General features: G+C 38.4%; 1 long non-coding RNA gene across 1 annotated transcript; it reads right to left on the reverse strand.

The window, feature by feature from the left end:
* Positions 1–31: 31 nt before the first annotated feature.
* On the reverse strand, positions 32–17,273 carry LOC119156533. Its single transcript, XR_005107179.1, has 3 exons — positions 17,127–17,273; positions 15,206–15,397; positions 32–265 (listed from the first exon to the last, which is right to left on the reverse strand). It is a non-coding gene; the product is annotated as an uncharacterized LOC119156533 (long non-coding RNA).
* Between the last annotated feature and the right edge of the window lie 21 nt (positions 17,274–17,294).

The following is a 17,294-nucleotide window of genomic DNA, read 5'->3' on the forward strand; positions in this document are numbered from 1 at the left end:
TAAGAAAGTATTTGAAAATACTTACATCCCGTGGCTCCACTTTGCTTTCCCCCTCACCAGATAACTCTGTTTTTTACTTCTGCTGTTATTCAAGCCTCAGATGAAACAAACTGTCTTTGACATGATGCATTTCCTCAGAGCTGCTTTGTCTGTCTGCAGTTCCCCAGATGAACACTGTTCCAATAATTTATATCAGTATTGGAGTTCTGTTGCTCCCCTAACACAGGCAGTGCCTCCACTCTGTCATCTCCCACTTACTGAGCTTCTGCAGAAAAGAAACAATAGATGAGAAACTGACAACTGATAGTATCCAACTACTCAAGGAAAAGCAACCTGAGACCACAAAGTAACACATTAGACTGTAATGGTATACTACAGTATGTCATCTGTCCTCCAGTGGCATTTTGAACCCCCAGAAAAACTATAAAATACTGCTAATAAGTGTCTGAGGGCACAATACCACTGGAAAAGGATTTTTAAACAATCAGTATCATGGATATCATGGTATTCAAAAGGTAGATGCTCCTGCAAAATGATATTATTACTTACTAAAAGAAAAAAGTCTCAATTTCTCCTTAGGAGGAGAACCACAAAGGCTGAAGGAATCCTGACAGGTACTATGTTCCACTTCAATAAGTTAAATTACATTGTTGATGTTAGCACATAATGCTGACAATTACATTGCATGAGGATCAGAAGCAGTGTAACAGTATAAATAATAAATCTTCTGTTTAAAAGAAATAACAGGAAATAATTTTAATGTTCTGGTGAAGGGCCATCTTTTTGATACAGCTTCCAAAAATTTATTCTAGTGTATGAGAGACCTTAACTACAATAACTTCTGCAGTGAAACAAGTGAAGAGATTAATTGTAACATGAATCTTCAAGTCAAGCTCTCCATCAAAAACATGTCTCCACAAGATTTAGTTATATGAATCAATAGTAATTTCCTTGGGCCTACTAATTTGTGCAGTGGTGAATTTCATTCCTGGTAAAGGATTTCATAGAAACTTTACCAGATAGCTAAGGTTAAGAAAGTATTCAATTTGAATGGAAAGTTCAGATAAGAGTTTAGATTTCTATTAGACAATAATCAATGCACTAACATCTTTTAATAACCACAAAAACTACTGGAAGAGGCAGTTCTGTTACTACTTTTTTAGAGTTTCAGTAAAAGTCATTTTTATAGACAGGACTAAACATTTCTAACACTTACTTTACAGCCTCCTCTGGGATGGTATATACCACTGCCAACTCAGCACCACTTCCTAACACTTTAATTGAAAAAAGAAAGAAATGTTAAGTGGCAGAAGAAAAGTTTAAGTGCCTTGATTCATTTTTCCAAATTGGAACCTGATTGCAATACTTGAGATAACACAGCTTTTATAGTTTTTCGAATTGCAATCAATGACTTGGCATTTCTGTCCTCCACCCTCTTTGCAGAGTACACAGTATCCAAATCTTGGTATTTGAAGCACTTAAAGGGAAGAAACAATCACTTAAAGACAGAAAGAACATAAGGATATAATTCCAACAATGTCATTAAATTCTCAGGAAAAGATTCCTGCCTAATAGTCCTCAAATATAGCGCTCAGATCCAGAAGTCTTTAAGGACATAAAGCAAAGATATTATGGAGCCAGACTAGAAACACTTATTACCATGACCTCATTCACATGGCAGTGTTGGAGAGCAAGGAGACAAAATAATTACAGTTAGAAGGCTTTAAGCATGACCTTCTATGGACAAGCCTAGCCATTCAGTTGCTATTTGCACCCCCCTGGCTAGATAGTAAGCTGAAGGAAAAGAGCGGAGAAAGGAATCTGGTAGAAATTTCATTGTACCCCATTCCCTGAATGAAAGATCTAGTGCACTCTAAAAAGAACCTGTTTTGCTAGAAATCTTTGTTCCTTTTACTTCATGTAGAGAACTGATAGAAGGTAAACCATTTCACAACTTATGTAAAGAAACACCCTCCCACACACAGAGTCAAGCTATTTACAACTATTAATAGAACAGATCTTGACATGCTAGAGATGCAGCACATATAGCTAGAAGCAGCAGTGGAATATGTCTTATATTACAAGTGGAAAGCAAAAAACAGAGACGAAAGTGAAATAATTACTACTTGGAGACCCTTTTAGAATGGACAATGAAGCAAGGTTTTGAGGCACATACCGAATTGTGCTCAAGGCCTAGAGCAAAGGTTTTGGTCATGAGACCTCATAGGAATTACAGTAGAATGTGTAATAAATGAAGCCTTGAGAGTCCCAGCTGAAACATTTTCCAAGCCCATACTATTTTGTCATAAAATTCCCAAACAGTTCCCCATCACCAAGAGCAAGCCATGTTATCATATGGAGGGAAGGTCAATAAATATTTTTACATATAGACAGAATGAAATTATTAATTTAGAAGATCACAAGGTTCTTGAGACCTTCAACCAAAGAACTTGAAAAATATATTATGCTTCATTTTAGCAATAGGCCACACAGCACTTTCAGGAGTGATTCATGCTCAGTTAAATTAGGCTTCTAAATCACTTAGGTGCATCTGAATTTTTTCTTGAGATGAAGTCAATTTACGGAAAGAATGTATAACTAAGCTTTTCTTAAACAAGCACCAAGTAATGTAATTAGGCTAGAAAATAACAGAGATGTGAATATTACTTGTCAAAAAATCAGAAGGGACAGTTGGCAGGATTTCCTATGACTTTAGGCAATCCTCAGAAGAAAACGAATGATACTATTTTTGAAGCAACTGCTGTTTATAGTGTTCCCCTTCAGATCTCTACTTCTAAGTTTCAGCCCATAATGCAGCAGAGAGCCTCTGCTGACACAAGAAAATACTTGAGTCAGTATTTTCCTTTCCAATTCTTCAGCTGACCTAAGCAGCTCCTGACACTTCCCAGGCTAAGATGACTCAGCACTAGCATTAGATAACATTTTTTTAATTCCATCCTAAAGTTCAAATAACAGTCTTTCACTCCTTTCAAGCTCAGACCTCAGAAGACGTCTCACAGCTCCCTGGCTCTCTGAAGCACCAACAATTCAGCTTTACTAAGGAAGTCTCAGACAAGAATGAGTCAGACATTGACATACAAAGAAAGCAATCTCCTGCTGCATCTATCATTATGTAGGAAGACTTTTACAGAAATTCTTTATTTCAGGCTCCCATGCCTTTGTCATCCAACTGTAGTCCCAATTCAAGTTGAGTTTTCCCTTTTCAGACCCCTCCTGGAAGCTCACCAGCTGCAGCAGGCAACCCAGAACTGCTTTACTGGGTCTCAAACCAGACACGTTTACTGTTTTCATTAATCCTAGGAGTGTAGTTTCTAAGGGCTCAATTCAAAACCCAATTTTCTCAAAATACTAGCAAAATAGATATCAGAATTAGGGAGACATTAAATCTACTGAGATAAAACCAAAATGGACATTCTCCATTTCCTGAGTAGTTGTACATGTCAGATATGTACATGTAATGAAGACATGTACAAAATGAAGACAGAAGGTTCTGCCAGAGTTTTGACAGATCTCATCTGGACCTGATCAACACACACTGAGATTCTTTCACAGATTCAAAGGGGAATTAGTGAAATGCATCTGTATATGGAGCACATTTATATCACCAATTCTAACAGTCCCCTGTAAACCTACTAATTTTTGCAAAGGTGTGTGTCATCCACTGAATACCAGCAGCACCACCTTATTCAGAAGTATATTACCAATATCATGAAATTCCAAATCAATCCGGCTGGGATATTTTCCCTGTCAAAAACAGCAACACTGGCTTTTGTTTGGAATATCTAACCTTTCCATTTTATGAGCAGCATCATTCTACTTCAGGGATAGGGAAATCAAGTCACAAGACAGGTACAGCTTAAGTAAAAAGTATCGAGTAACTCAACAGCTTAAGGCAGGATTTGAACCTAAATATTTGAAGTTACCACCCAGTTCCTTACTAACCAGCCTGTCCAGACAGCTAACAGTGTTCCACATCCCGATGTCAGTTACAACTTCATCTTCAGATGACAAGTTCAAACCTCCAGCAGCCAATAGCTGTGTGTACCTTCTGCATGCACTTTTACTGACTCTGAATTATTAACTCTGCTGGAGCATCTGATCAGTCTTAGCTATTTTTGGCTGGTATTCACAGCTCCAATTGAGTAGACTCTGGCGAGTACACCTGGCAACACTGGCTCAGAACAAGGCTGACACAGACACACAACACAAACAGGAAGAAATGGAGTGAGTGCCTGGGTGTTATTGATATAAGATTGTATTTTTACTAGGCTAATAAATACAGTGTCTGCTCATTCCTGTAGGTGTGTGGAAATCTCATTTCACAATGTCACATTCCTGAAGAGCACAGTTGGCATAATCCAGATAATGTGCTTCAAATACACATATTACCTTGTCATTTTATAAATTAGACTACAGCAGATTTAAGAAATAAGTAGGGGAAAGGTAATCCCATGGAAAGCTGCTATCTTCACTTCTGATGCTGTTTTAGCCACCATCATTCCTATCAGGCCAGCCTAATTGCTTTGTTTTTGTGGGCTCTTAGGGAATAACATTACTACGAGTTTGGAAAAAATAACAACATTGACTGTGCTGACTTTTGATCACTCACCACCTAGCCAGGAGCGTCAGACCTATTAAGTGTCCCTTCTTTGCCAAAAATTAATGAGCCAAAAATAAGTACCAGAGGATGGAATCAGCTCTGTCTCAGCTGTATTCAATGCCACAGTCACACAGGAGGATGAGGAAAGGGAAAAAAGGAGTAAAAGAAGAAAGCCAAGATTAGTGAAAATTGCTTTTCATTATTAAGTATGAGGAACTACTAGAACCATATGAAACTCATGGTGGTCAAAGTGAAGACTGATAATTTTAGATTTTATTGAACAAAGTTTCAAACAGATTCAGTGTTAGGAAAGACCAATAAACAGCTCCTTTTGCTCAGCATGTCACATACATGGAGCTGATCAGAAAAAGAGTCTGGAAGAGGAGCTAGCTTTGTATCAGACAGTTCCAAAAACTAGCTTCTAAAACAGCACAAACTAACCCTTTGTTTCCCTTTGAGTCTTTAATTTGGTAGATCCTAGTGAATTTTCATGAAATTGCTGTTGCTCATGAGCCTTCCTCAACTGAAGCTGTGTAGTACAGTACTACTCCAGAAGTTCCAGCTTCAGATCAAACACCTGTTTGCTTCCTTTAAATTTAGTTTCGCCTCAACCACATTAAAACTTCAATTTCTGTTACTTTACTCACTATCATCAACTGTTTTAAGGATTATAAACCTAAGTGCAGGATACTGTTTTTTGGCCTCCTGAGATGTAGTTAGATCAAATTCATGAGATGGAGATTAGACATAGTCTTAGTTTTATTGTTTAGTGGACTGAGTATATAGACAGAAATTTATACTGCAGTCTTAGAAGCTCACCTATTACAGTAAGTCTAAACTAAGTGCTTTGCATCTTGGAGCCAGATCCTGTCCCAATCTCTTTGATAAACTACTTCATGCTGAAAAAATATTAACCAGGCTTTTTCTTTCCTTCCTTTTTTTTTTTTTTAATTTTAAAACAAACACTCTAATGTCTAAAAATATCACCAAATTTTTTTTAAACTAATCCAAAAAAGCATGCTTTTTTAGTTGTCCAGATCTTACCAAATTTCCACAGGAATATAGAAGATTTTTTTAATTATTATTCAGCACTGTCACAGCCTCTTTTCCTTATATTTCCCAAGATCTTTTGGCAACAATAAACAAATAAGTTTTCCTTTTATGAAATCATCAGAAGTGCTCTCAAGACAATTAAAAGGAACTATACTGTTTGAAGTAACACTGTCATTATCCTCCCAATGAGCCCCTGTAATGCTGAGGTTATGGTAGGAGCAAAAGAACTTTAGTACAAGCAGTGACAGCAGGTCCCACAACTTTAGAATGTACTACATCAGAATGAAATTCCAAGAGGAAATTGCATCCATTAGGATTATATTCTTGAATCATTTGAAAGTCAATTCTTTCAAAAGAAATAAAAGGTCAGAAGCACTGCAGGTTTGCATTTCTCAGGAAAAGGTTCAGATAATGATCTCAGCCAGAACGGTTTAGAATTCAATCAAAGGCTTAAAACACAAATTTACAAAAGCCGAAGAAGTAATTTTGACTTATCTAATGTTTTGCTTAGGAAAAAATTAAATCTGAAGAATTTCAGAATTCAGACAATTTTGTACCCATTTTCCACATGAAGTGTCTTGCCTTTATTTGATACTACCATTAGATTTCTACATTTCTTTATAAGTCAATAACTTAACAAATCTCAAAACATCTTCTAGTGTGTTTTGTTTCAATATTGGATGTAGGAAATGGATTGGCTAGCCACTCTCTCATGCCACAGCTAGTTCTTTCACAAACTGTGTTAAATAATATTTCTATTATTATATTTTAATGATAATCCTATTTTATATTATTATGTTGTGTAAAAGTATATACAGGCAATGCTACATTTATTCCAAGCCTCTGAAGTCATGCCCTAGCTGTAGTGTGAGCTGCTAAAGAGCCACCACACCACAGACCAGAGAGTCAAATTTGAATTGCCACTTATAGTATAAAACCTTTGCCTCTCCTCCATGTTATATTATGTTCTTTCAGAGAGGTATTGAAATAAATATTTACACAATCAAAACAGACACATGCATAAACATACTCCTGTATGGGAGGCTGTCTAGATGGTTTTCTGACCACATACATTTTAGTCTCATTATCTCGTTGTCTACAGCACTAGCATTATCTGAAACAAAATTTTTAAATGTGGCCATCAAGTGGCTGAAGTTCAAAACTGCATCTTAAAATGTAAGCCGTTATTTTATGTGAGATGAATGATTGTCCACTGCAGTCCCCGGAATCTCACCTCATCTTCCCTCACAGCTCTGTCTCCAGCCAAGTTCCACAACCTGAAAGACCAGCTCTGCATTGGATTTTATCATACTACTGCCCTCCAGCCCCAGGGACTATGTCACTGTGGGAAAAGAGTATAGTAAAGAAGTTGTCTGAAACCACCATTAACCCTTCAAAGGATATAATGCTTGTCCCAAACAAATCTCTTGGGCTTCTGAGGCCCTGCTAGTATCTATGAGAGTGCACTTGCTGCATTTCATGGGCTTACAGTTTCATCCCTGGTTTCTGAGAGTTTTCATCTTCAGAATGCCACTTTAGTTCTGAGATTACATCCCCTTTCACCACCTGCACTGAACTACCCCTGAAACGGGCTTGAGTGTACTTCTGCTCTACCCTGTCACCAAAAGGAGACACTAATTTGTACCAATCTTCCCAGAAACTCACTGGAACTGTGACGTCTCAGAAGTGTTTCCTATGCCTGCACTCCAGCATGTGGTCTTTTAAATGGCTGAGAAGCTGGGACAAGGGCTGGCTGTTTCCCTGGTCCTGCCTGTGAGGACCAGGCTCTGCTCCAGTCTCCCGGGAAGAAGCCATGCTGCCCTGAGGGGACCTGGGCAGGCTGGACTGATGAAGCTTCTAGAAGGCAGATCGGAGAAGGATAGTTCACAGGTGACAAAGTGGGGCACCTCAGGATGAATGCAGCACCAGACCAGGGCTGGTCAGGAGAGCAGCAATCCCTCAGGTGACAAGAGAGTTTTCCTTCAGGTGACAGGAGTTTTCTCACAGCTGACAGGAGAAAAGCTTTCCCTTAGGTGACAGGAGAGAAGCTTTCCCACAAGTAATAGGACAGTAGCTTTCCCTTAGGTGACAGGAGAGAAGCTTTTCCACAAGTAATAGGACAGTAGCCTTCCTTCAGCTGACAGGAGAGAAGTTTTCCCTCAGCTGACAGTTTTACCCCCAGGTGACAGGAGAGAAGCTTTCCCTTAGCTGACATGAGTTTTCCTTCAGCTGACAGAAGAGAAGCTTCCCCTCAGGTGGCAGGAGAGAAGCTTTCCCTCAGGTGACAGGAGTTTTCCCTCAGGTAACAGGAGAGAAGCCTTCCCTCAGGTGATAGAAGATTTCCCACAGGTGACAGGAGAAGCACTTTCCCTCAAGTGACAGGAGAGAAGCTTTTCCTCAGCTGACAGGAGAGAAGCTTTCCCTCACAGGTGATAGGAGAGAAGCTTTCCTTCAGGTGACAGAAATTTTCTGCCAGGTGACAAGAGAGGAGCTTTCCCTCAGGTGACTGGAGAGAATCTTTCCCTCAGGTGACAGGATTTTTCCCTCAGGTGGCAGGAGTTTTCCCGCTGGTGACAGGAGAGGCGCTTTCCCTCACAGAAAGGCCTGAGCACCACAGGGTAGGCAGCACATCAGTGTTGTGCTGAGGGCAACCTGGGAGGAAAACCCCCACTGTTCCTGCTGGAAGGTTTGATTATAAACTCCTTCATCCACTTCAGGCTTTGTGCTCAACAACAGTGCCACTTTGCTTGCCATCTTACTGATCTGGTGGTGCTTCCTTAGAAAATTCCAGATGGTTTTAATGGTCAAGGGCTGGTCTAGTAACAGGTCTGAGATTTCTTCTGTGGCATGGATGACATTTTGCTGCCATGTTGTTGTTGATTTTGATGTAATTTCTTCCCTTCCCTGCCCAGAGCAAAACTGGTGCTCAGAGGGAAGAATCAGTCAGGGAGGGCAGAGGAAGGGGGTTATTCATTTGATATTCTGTATGTATTAGCAGATTAAAGGAAGGGACCCTTTGTTGCTTTTTCAGGTATTGTCTTTTGGGGTTTAAATTTTGTGCTTTTATTGGGAGATGAGGAAACTACCCTTTTTTTCTGATTTTTCTGTAGCTTGAAAGGGGTTAAGGAAGAAGCTGCACGCACAGCATATCCTCATCCCAAGATGAGGTTTTTTTCCATGTGGTAAATTAAAAGTGATTTAGCATAAACAGCTAAAAAGGGGGAGGAAGGGGCTGCAATGTGACACATGCAGTCATTGTCAAAGATTTCCGTTGTTGAACTGTTACTTTGCACATTTAGCTGCCAACATTACATGGAAAATGTTGGGGAGGAAGGAAATTATCCTGTTCAGTTTCTGCCATTGCTTTTATCTTGATTCCCCGGGGATTTATGGGGGCAAATTCTAGCTCAGACAAGGGCCAGGAGGCCATCTGACTACAAGAAGTGGAACTGAGGAAGAGATTTTTAGTGAGTTTACTAAACACTGTAATCATATAGCTCAGGTATCAGGCTCTGGTTCCCTGCCCAATGTTGTTTTGCTTTGACCACTGTTACTTTCTTACAAACACATCTACATCCAGATAAAAGCTTTTTTGTAACTTTTATTTATTTGGAGGTTTCTGCATGTAATGGAAAAGCTTTAAATGGTAGATGCAGAATCAACTTTGGATCTAGGCAAATTTTGCACTCACCAAAACAAATTTGAGCCAAATTTAGAAGTAGTGCCATATGACATGCTCTTGGGGAGTGAGGGGCTGGCTGTAGGCCCAGATCTGACAAAGTTCTTTTGCACATTTTTATCTTTGTACTCTGTGAACAGTCCCACTGATCATTCTGTCAACCTGAAGTACTAAAACAACATCAGGCTGGCCTTTAAGATTTAAAAGATGTGATCTTTAAACCAAAGAACTTTGAAAAAAAGGTATTTTTGAAATGTCTTTCTGTTTACTGAGCCTTAAGGAAACATCTGTGTCATGTTTTCCAGTCTTTTTCTGTGCAATGACAGAAACATAGGTTTTTTCCCCAAATGAATCTGGAAGTTCTCATGCAGACTTATGACTTTCAGAAATGGGACTTTAGGCAGATGTCATACATTGTAAGATTCTTGGTAAGAACTGAGTTGACAACATAGGCAACACAGCACTGAGTCACTGAAGCACTTGCTTAAAGCTTGCAGAATCAGTGCATTGGGTCATAATTTCTTGGGGGCCAGAGTCATTAACTGTATTGTGGCTAAGTGGTGTACCTGCAGTTATGTGTAAGCATGTGTAGCTTCAGTCTTCTGTCGATTGCTTTATGTATCTGCTTCAGTCTTCTCATTGTACCAGTTTCAGTCCCTCATGCAGCTGGTCCAATGAAAGTACCAGTGAATTAAAAATAATTACACACCAATGACTGATGCTCTTATCCTGTGGAAATCACAGGGGAATGAGTAAGAAGATGTCAGAGAGTCAGGTGTCTTTTGGAGAAAGCCAGCATACCCACAGAAGCAAGAAAAAAAGCTTTGAAAAATACTATGGAATTTCTCCAGAGAACAACCAGAAAATTAAATGTTGTATAAATGAGGACAACAAAATTAGTGTGTAGCTGGAAACAACAGAGATACAGGCATTCAAAGGGTATTATTGATGTATTTTAATCAAAAAGCAGCTTAGAGGCTGACCTAAAGTGTTGGCAGTGAAATCAAGCTAAATACAAAAATGTTTGTTTTACGTACACCACTTCGCAGTCCCAGCTGAGATCAGCCAATACTGCTACAAGGTTCTATAAAGAGTGTAATTACACAGCCTCTGTCCCAAATGTCTTGCTGTTTTAGTGTAACAGAGAGTGAGTTTTACACAGGGAGAAATATAGCATATAAAAAATGTGTTTTCCTCTGTGAAATAAAAAATATTATGAGAGAGGAGCTGAATACAGATCTCAAGTCTGAAGGGAATACTATATCTACAAGAGCATTCTTTCTTGCTGGTTTTGTGACAATCCACATAGTTACATTTATTGTATAATGGAAATATATTTATTGCCATTTAAGTAAATAAGTCAGTTGAATACATATTTACCATATATTTTTTTTAATTACTGTCTGTCCTCCTATGTCTATGTCTATGTGTCCACTGTAATCATCATAAATGCCCATGGTAGGATGAGAGTTGATTACTACAGGGCTAAACAACACTGTTGCTGCCTAGTTCAGTGTACATTTGAACACAGACAGCAAATGTTGAATGCAGTTTGATTTTCATATATTAAAATTCCTGGCTGGACTATTAAAATCTATTTTCATAACAACAAAGTGGACAAAGGGAAATGAAAGCAGTTTTGCTGAACCTGCAAGACACAGATAAACAATGAAGCAGAACTCGGCCAAAAAATCACTGTTTCTATGGGCAGGGCCCACAGATAAAGTTAATGAACTGTCAAAAACATACTGTGGCAGTACCTGTGTCTTTTCACACCACAGAAAATGTATTTTCCCTTGCAAGTTACTATATTTAGCCAACCTCCCTCTAAGCTTAATTATTTACAGATTCTAATTACTGATTTCTCCTACTGAACCTTCCTTAAATACATCCTTCTTTTGGGGGGAGACTGGGTAAAAGTGTTGCAGCATGTTTAGGAGCTCTGTGTTTCGCTTGGGATTGGGAAGGCCTCAGTATAAAAGTGATTCTGCTCACTTTTCCTTCAAAAGACCCTGATATGTTAAAATCGGTCACCTCTTCCCTTTTCACAGTAAAAGGTAACTTTCCCCAGAATTCTTTGGGAAGGTTTCTTGTGTCTAAATTACTCCAGAAAAATCTTACAGAATGAAAAGTATCTGTGGTTTACAAGGCTTCTTCCAAAGCTCATCCAGCGCAAAAGCTTCCTTTGACTTTAAGAACACTATATTGGATCACTGAAGTCATCATAAATGACCTAAGAATTGTTTGGGAAAGGCACCTACTGTGTTAGACAAGTGGCATAGGACCCAAAATTCTAAAAATTTGACTCAGTAGGTTTTTGGCTTCATCAAATCACTTGTGAAGAGACCCATACTAGGCTTTTACAACCATTGAAAGGAAAGCCTAAAGCGTGTTTTGAAATGCAAGCCATGGTCTCTTTCAGTATAGTCTGCTCTGAGTAGACAGAAGAGTCATAAATGTTTTCTGGGACAGCATATTTATTTTAATTGCTACTTCACTCAACAAAACCCTGATAAAATCCATAATAAGCAAAGCAACACTCCATAAGCTTTTTTTATGGTTGCAATATACAGGGATTCCCGTTTGTCTTGCTGGCATTATTTATATGAAACCTTCTACTACATACAGGTTAGAGCTTAATTTCAGAATTTTATAACCAACCCTGACTAAACAATGCCCTATATTGTAGTCACTTTATTAAAACAATTGGAATATGATCCAATTGTAATTTTATATAATAATACTCTTGAGGAATAGTTTTCTACTGTTACTGTGATGATGGCTATTAATTCTCAGTTGCTTAGCATTCTGGCACATACATATATGTATACATGTGCACAATTATAACTGGGGCCTGGCTACTTGCCAGATTAACATACTAGGGACAATGATAAAGGGAATAAATTTTACTCCAATAATATAATGTAGTCAAATACTGTAATCAACCCTTTGACCTCAGACCTTTGGGAAATGCCTTAAGTCATACATAGTTCACACCACCTTCGTGGCAATCATGAAACCTGTGCAGGAAGTTCTATCTAGAATTGCTCAGGTAAGCGTAACAGGTGAGGCTGCTGGTGTAGGGATGAAATGAAGTCCTCTGCCCAGACAGTTGCCATTACTCACTCTGTGCTTATGGTAGGGACAGAGGAAGAGGGGGGAAAAATGATGACTGGTAAAGGTTCAGTTAAAACAGTTACAGGAAACAAAGAAGTTGGTACAAGGGGAGGACAAGTGAATTACTGCACTGTTTTAACCACTCCATCGGGGCTTTTGAAGCAGGAGTTGCAAATTAGCACAGGCAATACTAAGGCTTGGAGCAACCCATAGCCACTAAATATGTGCAGGAAATTACATGCACGTATCTCCAATCCCCACAGTAATAAGAATCAACTATATTCTTGGTCATTGCAGCTGATGTATCAGGAATACTCGTTACCTTGAAAGACAGAGATGTACCTAAGCAAAATTAATTTCGGCTTTGATTTTGGGGGCAGCTGGAAGGAATTCTTACTTCCTGAGTTTTTTCACTATAGATGGATAATTATAATAAACACCCCTACTTCTAGTCAAGACAACTTTAAACAGCTAAATCAGAGCTTCAGAAATTAGAGATATTATTTATGCAGCTGAATTGTTGTATTGAGAAAAATATAGCTTGGCTTGTAAACATGTGGTGGCATAGAGAATACAAAGTGTTTTTTTGTGAATCCATTGGTTTAGTTTCCTGGGATTCTGTCCTTAGCTGAGGGTTAAATTTATGTGTTTGCACAAAGAAGGTAGTTGAGTACATGGTCTTGTGTTAACACTGAGGTTGAGAAGAGGAGGGTAAGCTATTGGCTGAAGAGTTGCAAACTGTTTGATTCAGGCCATGTTACCTAATTTCTCAAATATTCAAGTGTTGCAAAAAAAAGAGTATTTCCTTTCTCCAACTGTTCTATGGAATAAGAGTCTCACACTAAACGTTTAGTTTTTCTGTGTTTATGCACATTGCTCAATATATTGTGGCAATGGCTTCATTATTGAGAAGTTTGGATAACCTGATTTGTCCAGTTGGTTTTCTGCTATTCAGATTTGCACTGCCCTGATAACCAAGACTGGTTATTCGGAGAAAATACTTCTGAGAAAAGTAACTATGGAAACTTGATTCAAATTTTTGAGTGCACACTTTGGATGCAGATTTTTCTTTTCTATGAAGAGGTGTGATTTTCATTAAGACCTGTCTTAAAATAAATCACAGAAACAAAGCAATTTCTTAGGCTGCAGCATCTAGAAGCACCAAGAGCTTAAGGCACAAACAGCTAATGTTTTCTGAAGTAAAAAATATGTAAAAGTTTTATTTTTTCTTCTCTAATTTATATATCACAAATTATAAAAGTTAGTCAAGCAGCATTTTCCTACGTATATTTCACTTTGAAGAAAGCACTTAATACAGGATATGTTATACTTGCAGTTAATATAGTAACATTTTTCTCACCCAAAATAGAGGCTGAGCAGGAAAATCATTAGAAAATAAACATTTTTTTAAGAAATGAAAGCTATTTTTATTTTGTTTTCTGTTTGAATTTATCTTGAGACTGCGCAATCCTTTTATAAAACTAAAATACTGCATAGGAAGACTGACAGTTTGAATTTTAAACTCATCTCCTTATAAACTGTTTTAACATAGGTACCTGTGAAGTGTGAATAGCATTTCCTCAGATGCTTCTTCGAGTATTTGATGGCTTCTCTGTGTAAAACTATTAGTAAACAATTTAATGTTTGTTTTTAGTATGAAAATATGGAGGATTCTTGCATGACTTGATAGCCAAATCTCATCGGTATTACCACACTGCCCTCTGGAGTACAATGACAAAGTATGTGTATGATAAAAGTTTTATAGGCATCTGTTGTTCCTTTTTTGCCTACAGAAAAATTATCACTGGAATAAGTAAAGCCTTGGCTAACTTATTTCTTAAGTCCTTTCTTAATGTAACAAGGTGCCTTTCTTTAGGTGTCTAAAGACTTCTGAAAATCTACTTTTTTCAAGTTTAGAGTTTCAGGTCAGACATAAAGAAAATGTAAGCTAATTGACAGGAACTGCAGATCATATGCAGGCTGACAAGTCATGAAAAATTAAGATCGCTGACAGGAGTCTGCAACAGAGTATAGTGGGAACATTTAACTGCGTTTCAGTATAACCAAATAAAATATCATATCTATGCAAAAAGCTACCTGTGAGAAAGATCTGAGAATTCTGTGGAGGGCTCAGCAGAACATGACTTTCCTCCTCTATAATCTCTTGGCCAACAGAGTGAATGCAAATACTTGTGTTTAGGAAAAGGAGATGCTGAATATAAGTAGAGGGATTATATTGTCTTTGTATTTGGCACTGGCGGTACAACTCTTGAAATCTTTGCCAGATTCAGGTGCTATACATCTTTAAAATTGCTGAGAGTCTGGGCAAACTTAAAGTAAGAGCCACAGAAATGATGAAAAAGATAACTAAAAGCTTTAATTTGCAGGAATGATGCAGTGTTAGTGCCTTTGTGTGCAGTGAATTCCTTTGTAGGTTTCTTTACCCTTGATGCCAAACTTATCCCTACAAGACTCAGTAGCTACTAAATTTAGGCACTCTGTGGGGAAACGAGAGAAGTCCCAAGGCTAATGAAAGCAGTGGAGACATCAAGGCGTTAAACTGATAGGGAATGGAGCGAGAAAAGTATTAGGGAAGATGGACTCTAAAAACCTGGTAAAGGGGAATTCCCAGACAATGAGGAAGTCATATTTGAATTCTCACTGCAGGGGTGGGGGAAGAGAAGTATGACTAGATACACATTTGGTTTTTTTCAAAGGATATCATAACCTCTTACCAGCATTAAAGTGTAATTACTTCACAGTCATATTGTATAAGCAGGCAGCACTGTGACTACAGGTGGCTCAAATGTAGAATCAAGTCTCCTGAAGACTGTAGCTGTTCGGTTTTGCATTGGATCTTCATTATCCAAATTTTGCTTGGATAGCAGTTGATAAATGAGTGATGATCAGGTTGTTGGTGATTAAACCTAGTGTGGGTTGGTAGAAAAGGAAGGAAAATAAGTGCAGGTGTCCCACTGTTTGAATCCTAAGTAGACAGTACTGCCTCCCTTACTGTGGAGTTTGTCCTAGTAAAAGCTCACTCTGACTTTTTCGAAGGCTTAAGATTTTATCTCCCTCTGGCAGTTTTAGAAATACCACCCTGTATTAACAGTCTCTAATGAGGGAAGGTTTAATATTACTAAATAATTGTTTGGGGAACATATTCACCATACAAGTGAAGACTTCTTTGTGTGCATATGACCTGCACAGTGAAAAAAACATTATCGTTGTGTTCTAACCTTTCTTTAAGAAAAGATAACATCAGCAAATAAATCCACAATATCCTGGTAAAAATTTTTTAAGAGGATCCAAAAACAGATTGAAGCACAAAGGTAGCTTTACTAACAGCTTCTACTAAGATTAAATATATATATATAAATATATGTATGTATCTCCCAAGACAAAATACACAGCTTCATATAATCTGCTAAAGAGAAAAGTAAATATTTTGCAACCACAAATGAAGTCAAAGCATAACATTGTGGTGAGACTTAAGAGGAGTTAACAGACCAAAATGTCTCATTATTTCACAAATTATAGCAGCATGAAAAAATACTCCTTTAGTTTCAGGATACTTAGCTCTGTTTCATGAAATAAAAATATGTGGTAAAAACAAAGCACTGTTTCAAGTACAGCTTCAGAAGCTGGCTTAACTCAGTATGATAGGTGGGTAGACTGCAGCATGAGTGACACCAAGTCTGCACTTCAGGTATAAGAAATGTGTTTCTTTCCATATGCACTGGCATGCTGACAAAGCTTCATGCACCACATAATCTTATGCCCAAATGAAAGAGCCAAGCTTTCTCAAGCAAGGTGATACAGTTATTGCTTTAGGTTCCTTTTGCTAATGGTATGGATTGAAACATTAAGAATAAAAATGCATTTGGTAGCCTTGACCTGGTTTGTAGTGGATGCTGGGAGCCAAGTTCCGCCCTCAGTTACACCCTGCAGCTCCCCTGAAGTCCGTAGTGGTGCCAAGTGTAACTGAGGGAAGAATTCAGCTCTTCAAATATGCCCATGGTTACCCAGCCAACTGGCAGCAATTGCAAGGGAATAATAGGAGTGTTGAGGGCAAGAACTGAGGAGCCTTCGCAGGGCAGTCTGGAGGTCTGCACAGTGCTCGTCTACAGACTGTCTGGCCTCCTGAAGTCAAAGCTATTAGTTTTTCCTACTTGCTCAGATGTACGGCATACAAAAAAAGCCTTTCACTGGTGAATTCTGATAAATGCCCACCATCGGGGCTCCTGCAATCTCTTAGTGCATTGTATCATCAGCCTTTTGTTTGTGCCAGACCTAACCTTGAAGTTTCATGGGGCAGAAAACAGATCTGAATACATTTCAAATTTCTACAACAGTGAACTATTATTGTTATTAACAAAGAAGAGCTGAGTAGCTTCCAGACTGCTTATGACACAGACAAACTCATCTTCTTGCAACACAGCTAGTTAGTTATTTAGTGCTTCATATTGCTCAAATAGGGAATAGGCTTACTGGCTCATACAATGGCTCCCATCTGAGGGAACAAGAAATATTTTCATTTCACAGATAAGGAATCAGTATCTTAAAGTATTTGTCGGAAATCAAATCAGAAGAAAGGAACTGAAACTGGTATCCTTCGTTGTAGTGCCCTCATATGTTAGTTGTTAAACCACTTACCAGCTAGTGATACATCAGCTATTTGTAGCCTTGGTGAAGTCCTGGAGCTTTAGTCTTTCAGCACAGAAAAATTCTTGACACTGAATAACTGTGAGTTACGGTTTTAAAATGGAAAACAAAACATAACAATGTTTTTATAGGACAAGTGGATTCTTTGAACTGCTCATA

The sequence above is a fragment of the Falco rusticolus genome, chromosome 1 (assembly GCF_015220075.1).
Source record: "Falco rusticolus isolate bFalRus1 chromosome 1, bFalRus1.pri, whole genome shotgun sequence".
Classification (NCBI taxonomy): domain Eukaryota; kingdom Metazoa; phylum Chordata; class Aves; order Falconiformes; family Falconidae; genus Falco; species Falco rusticolus.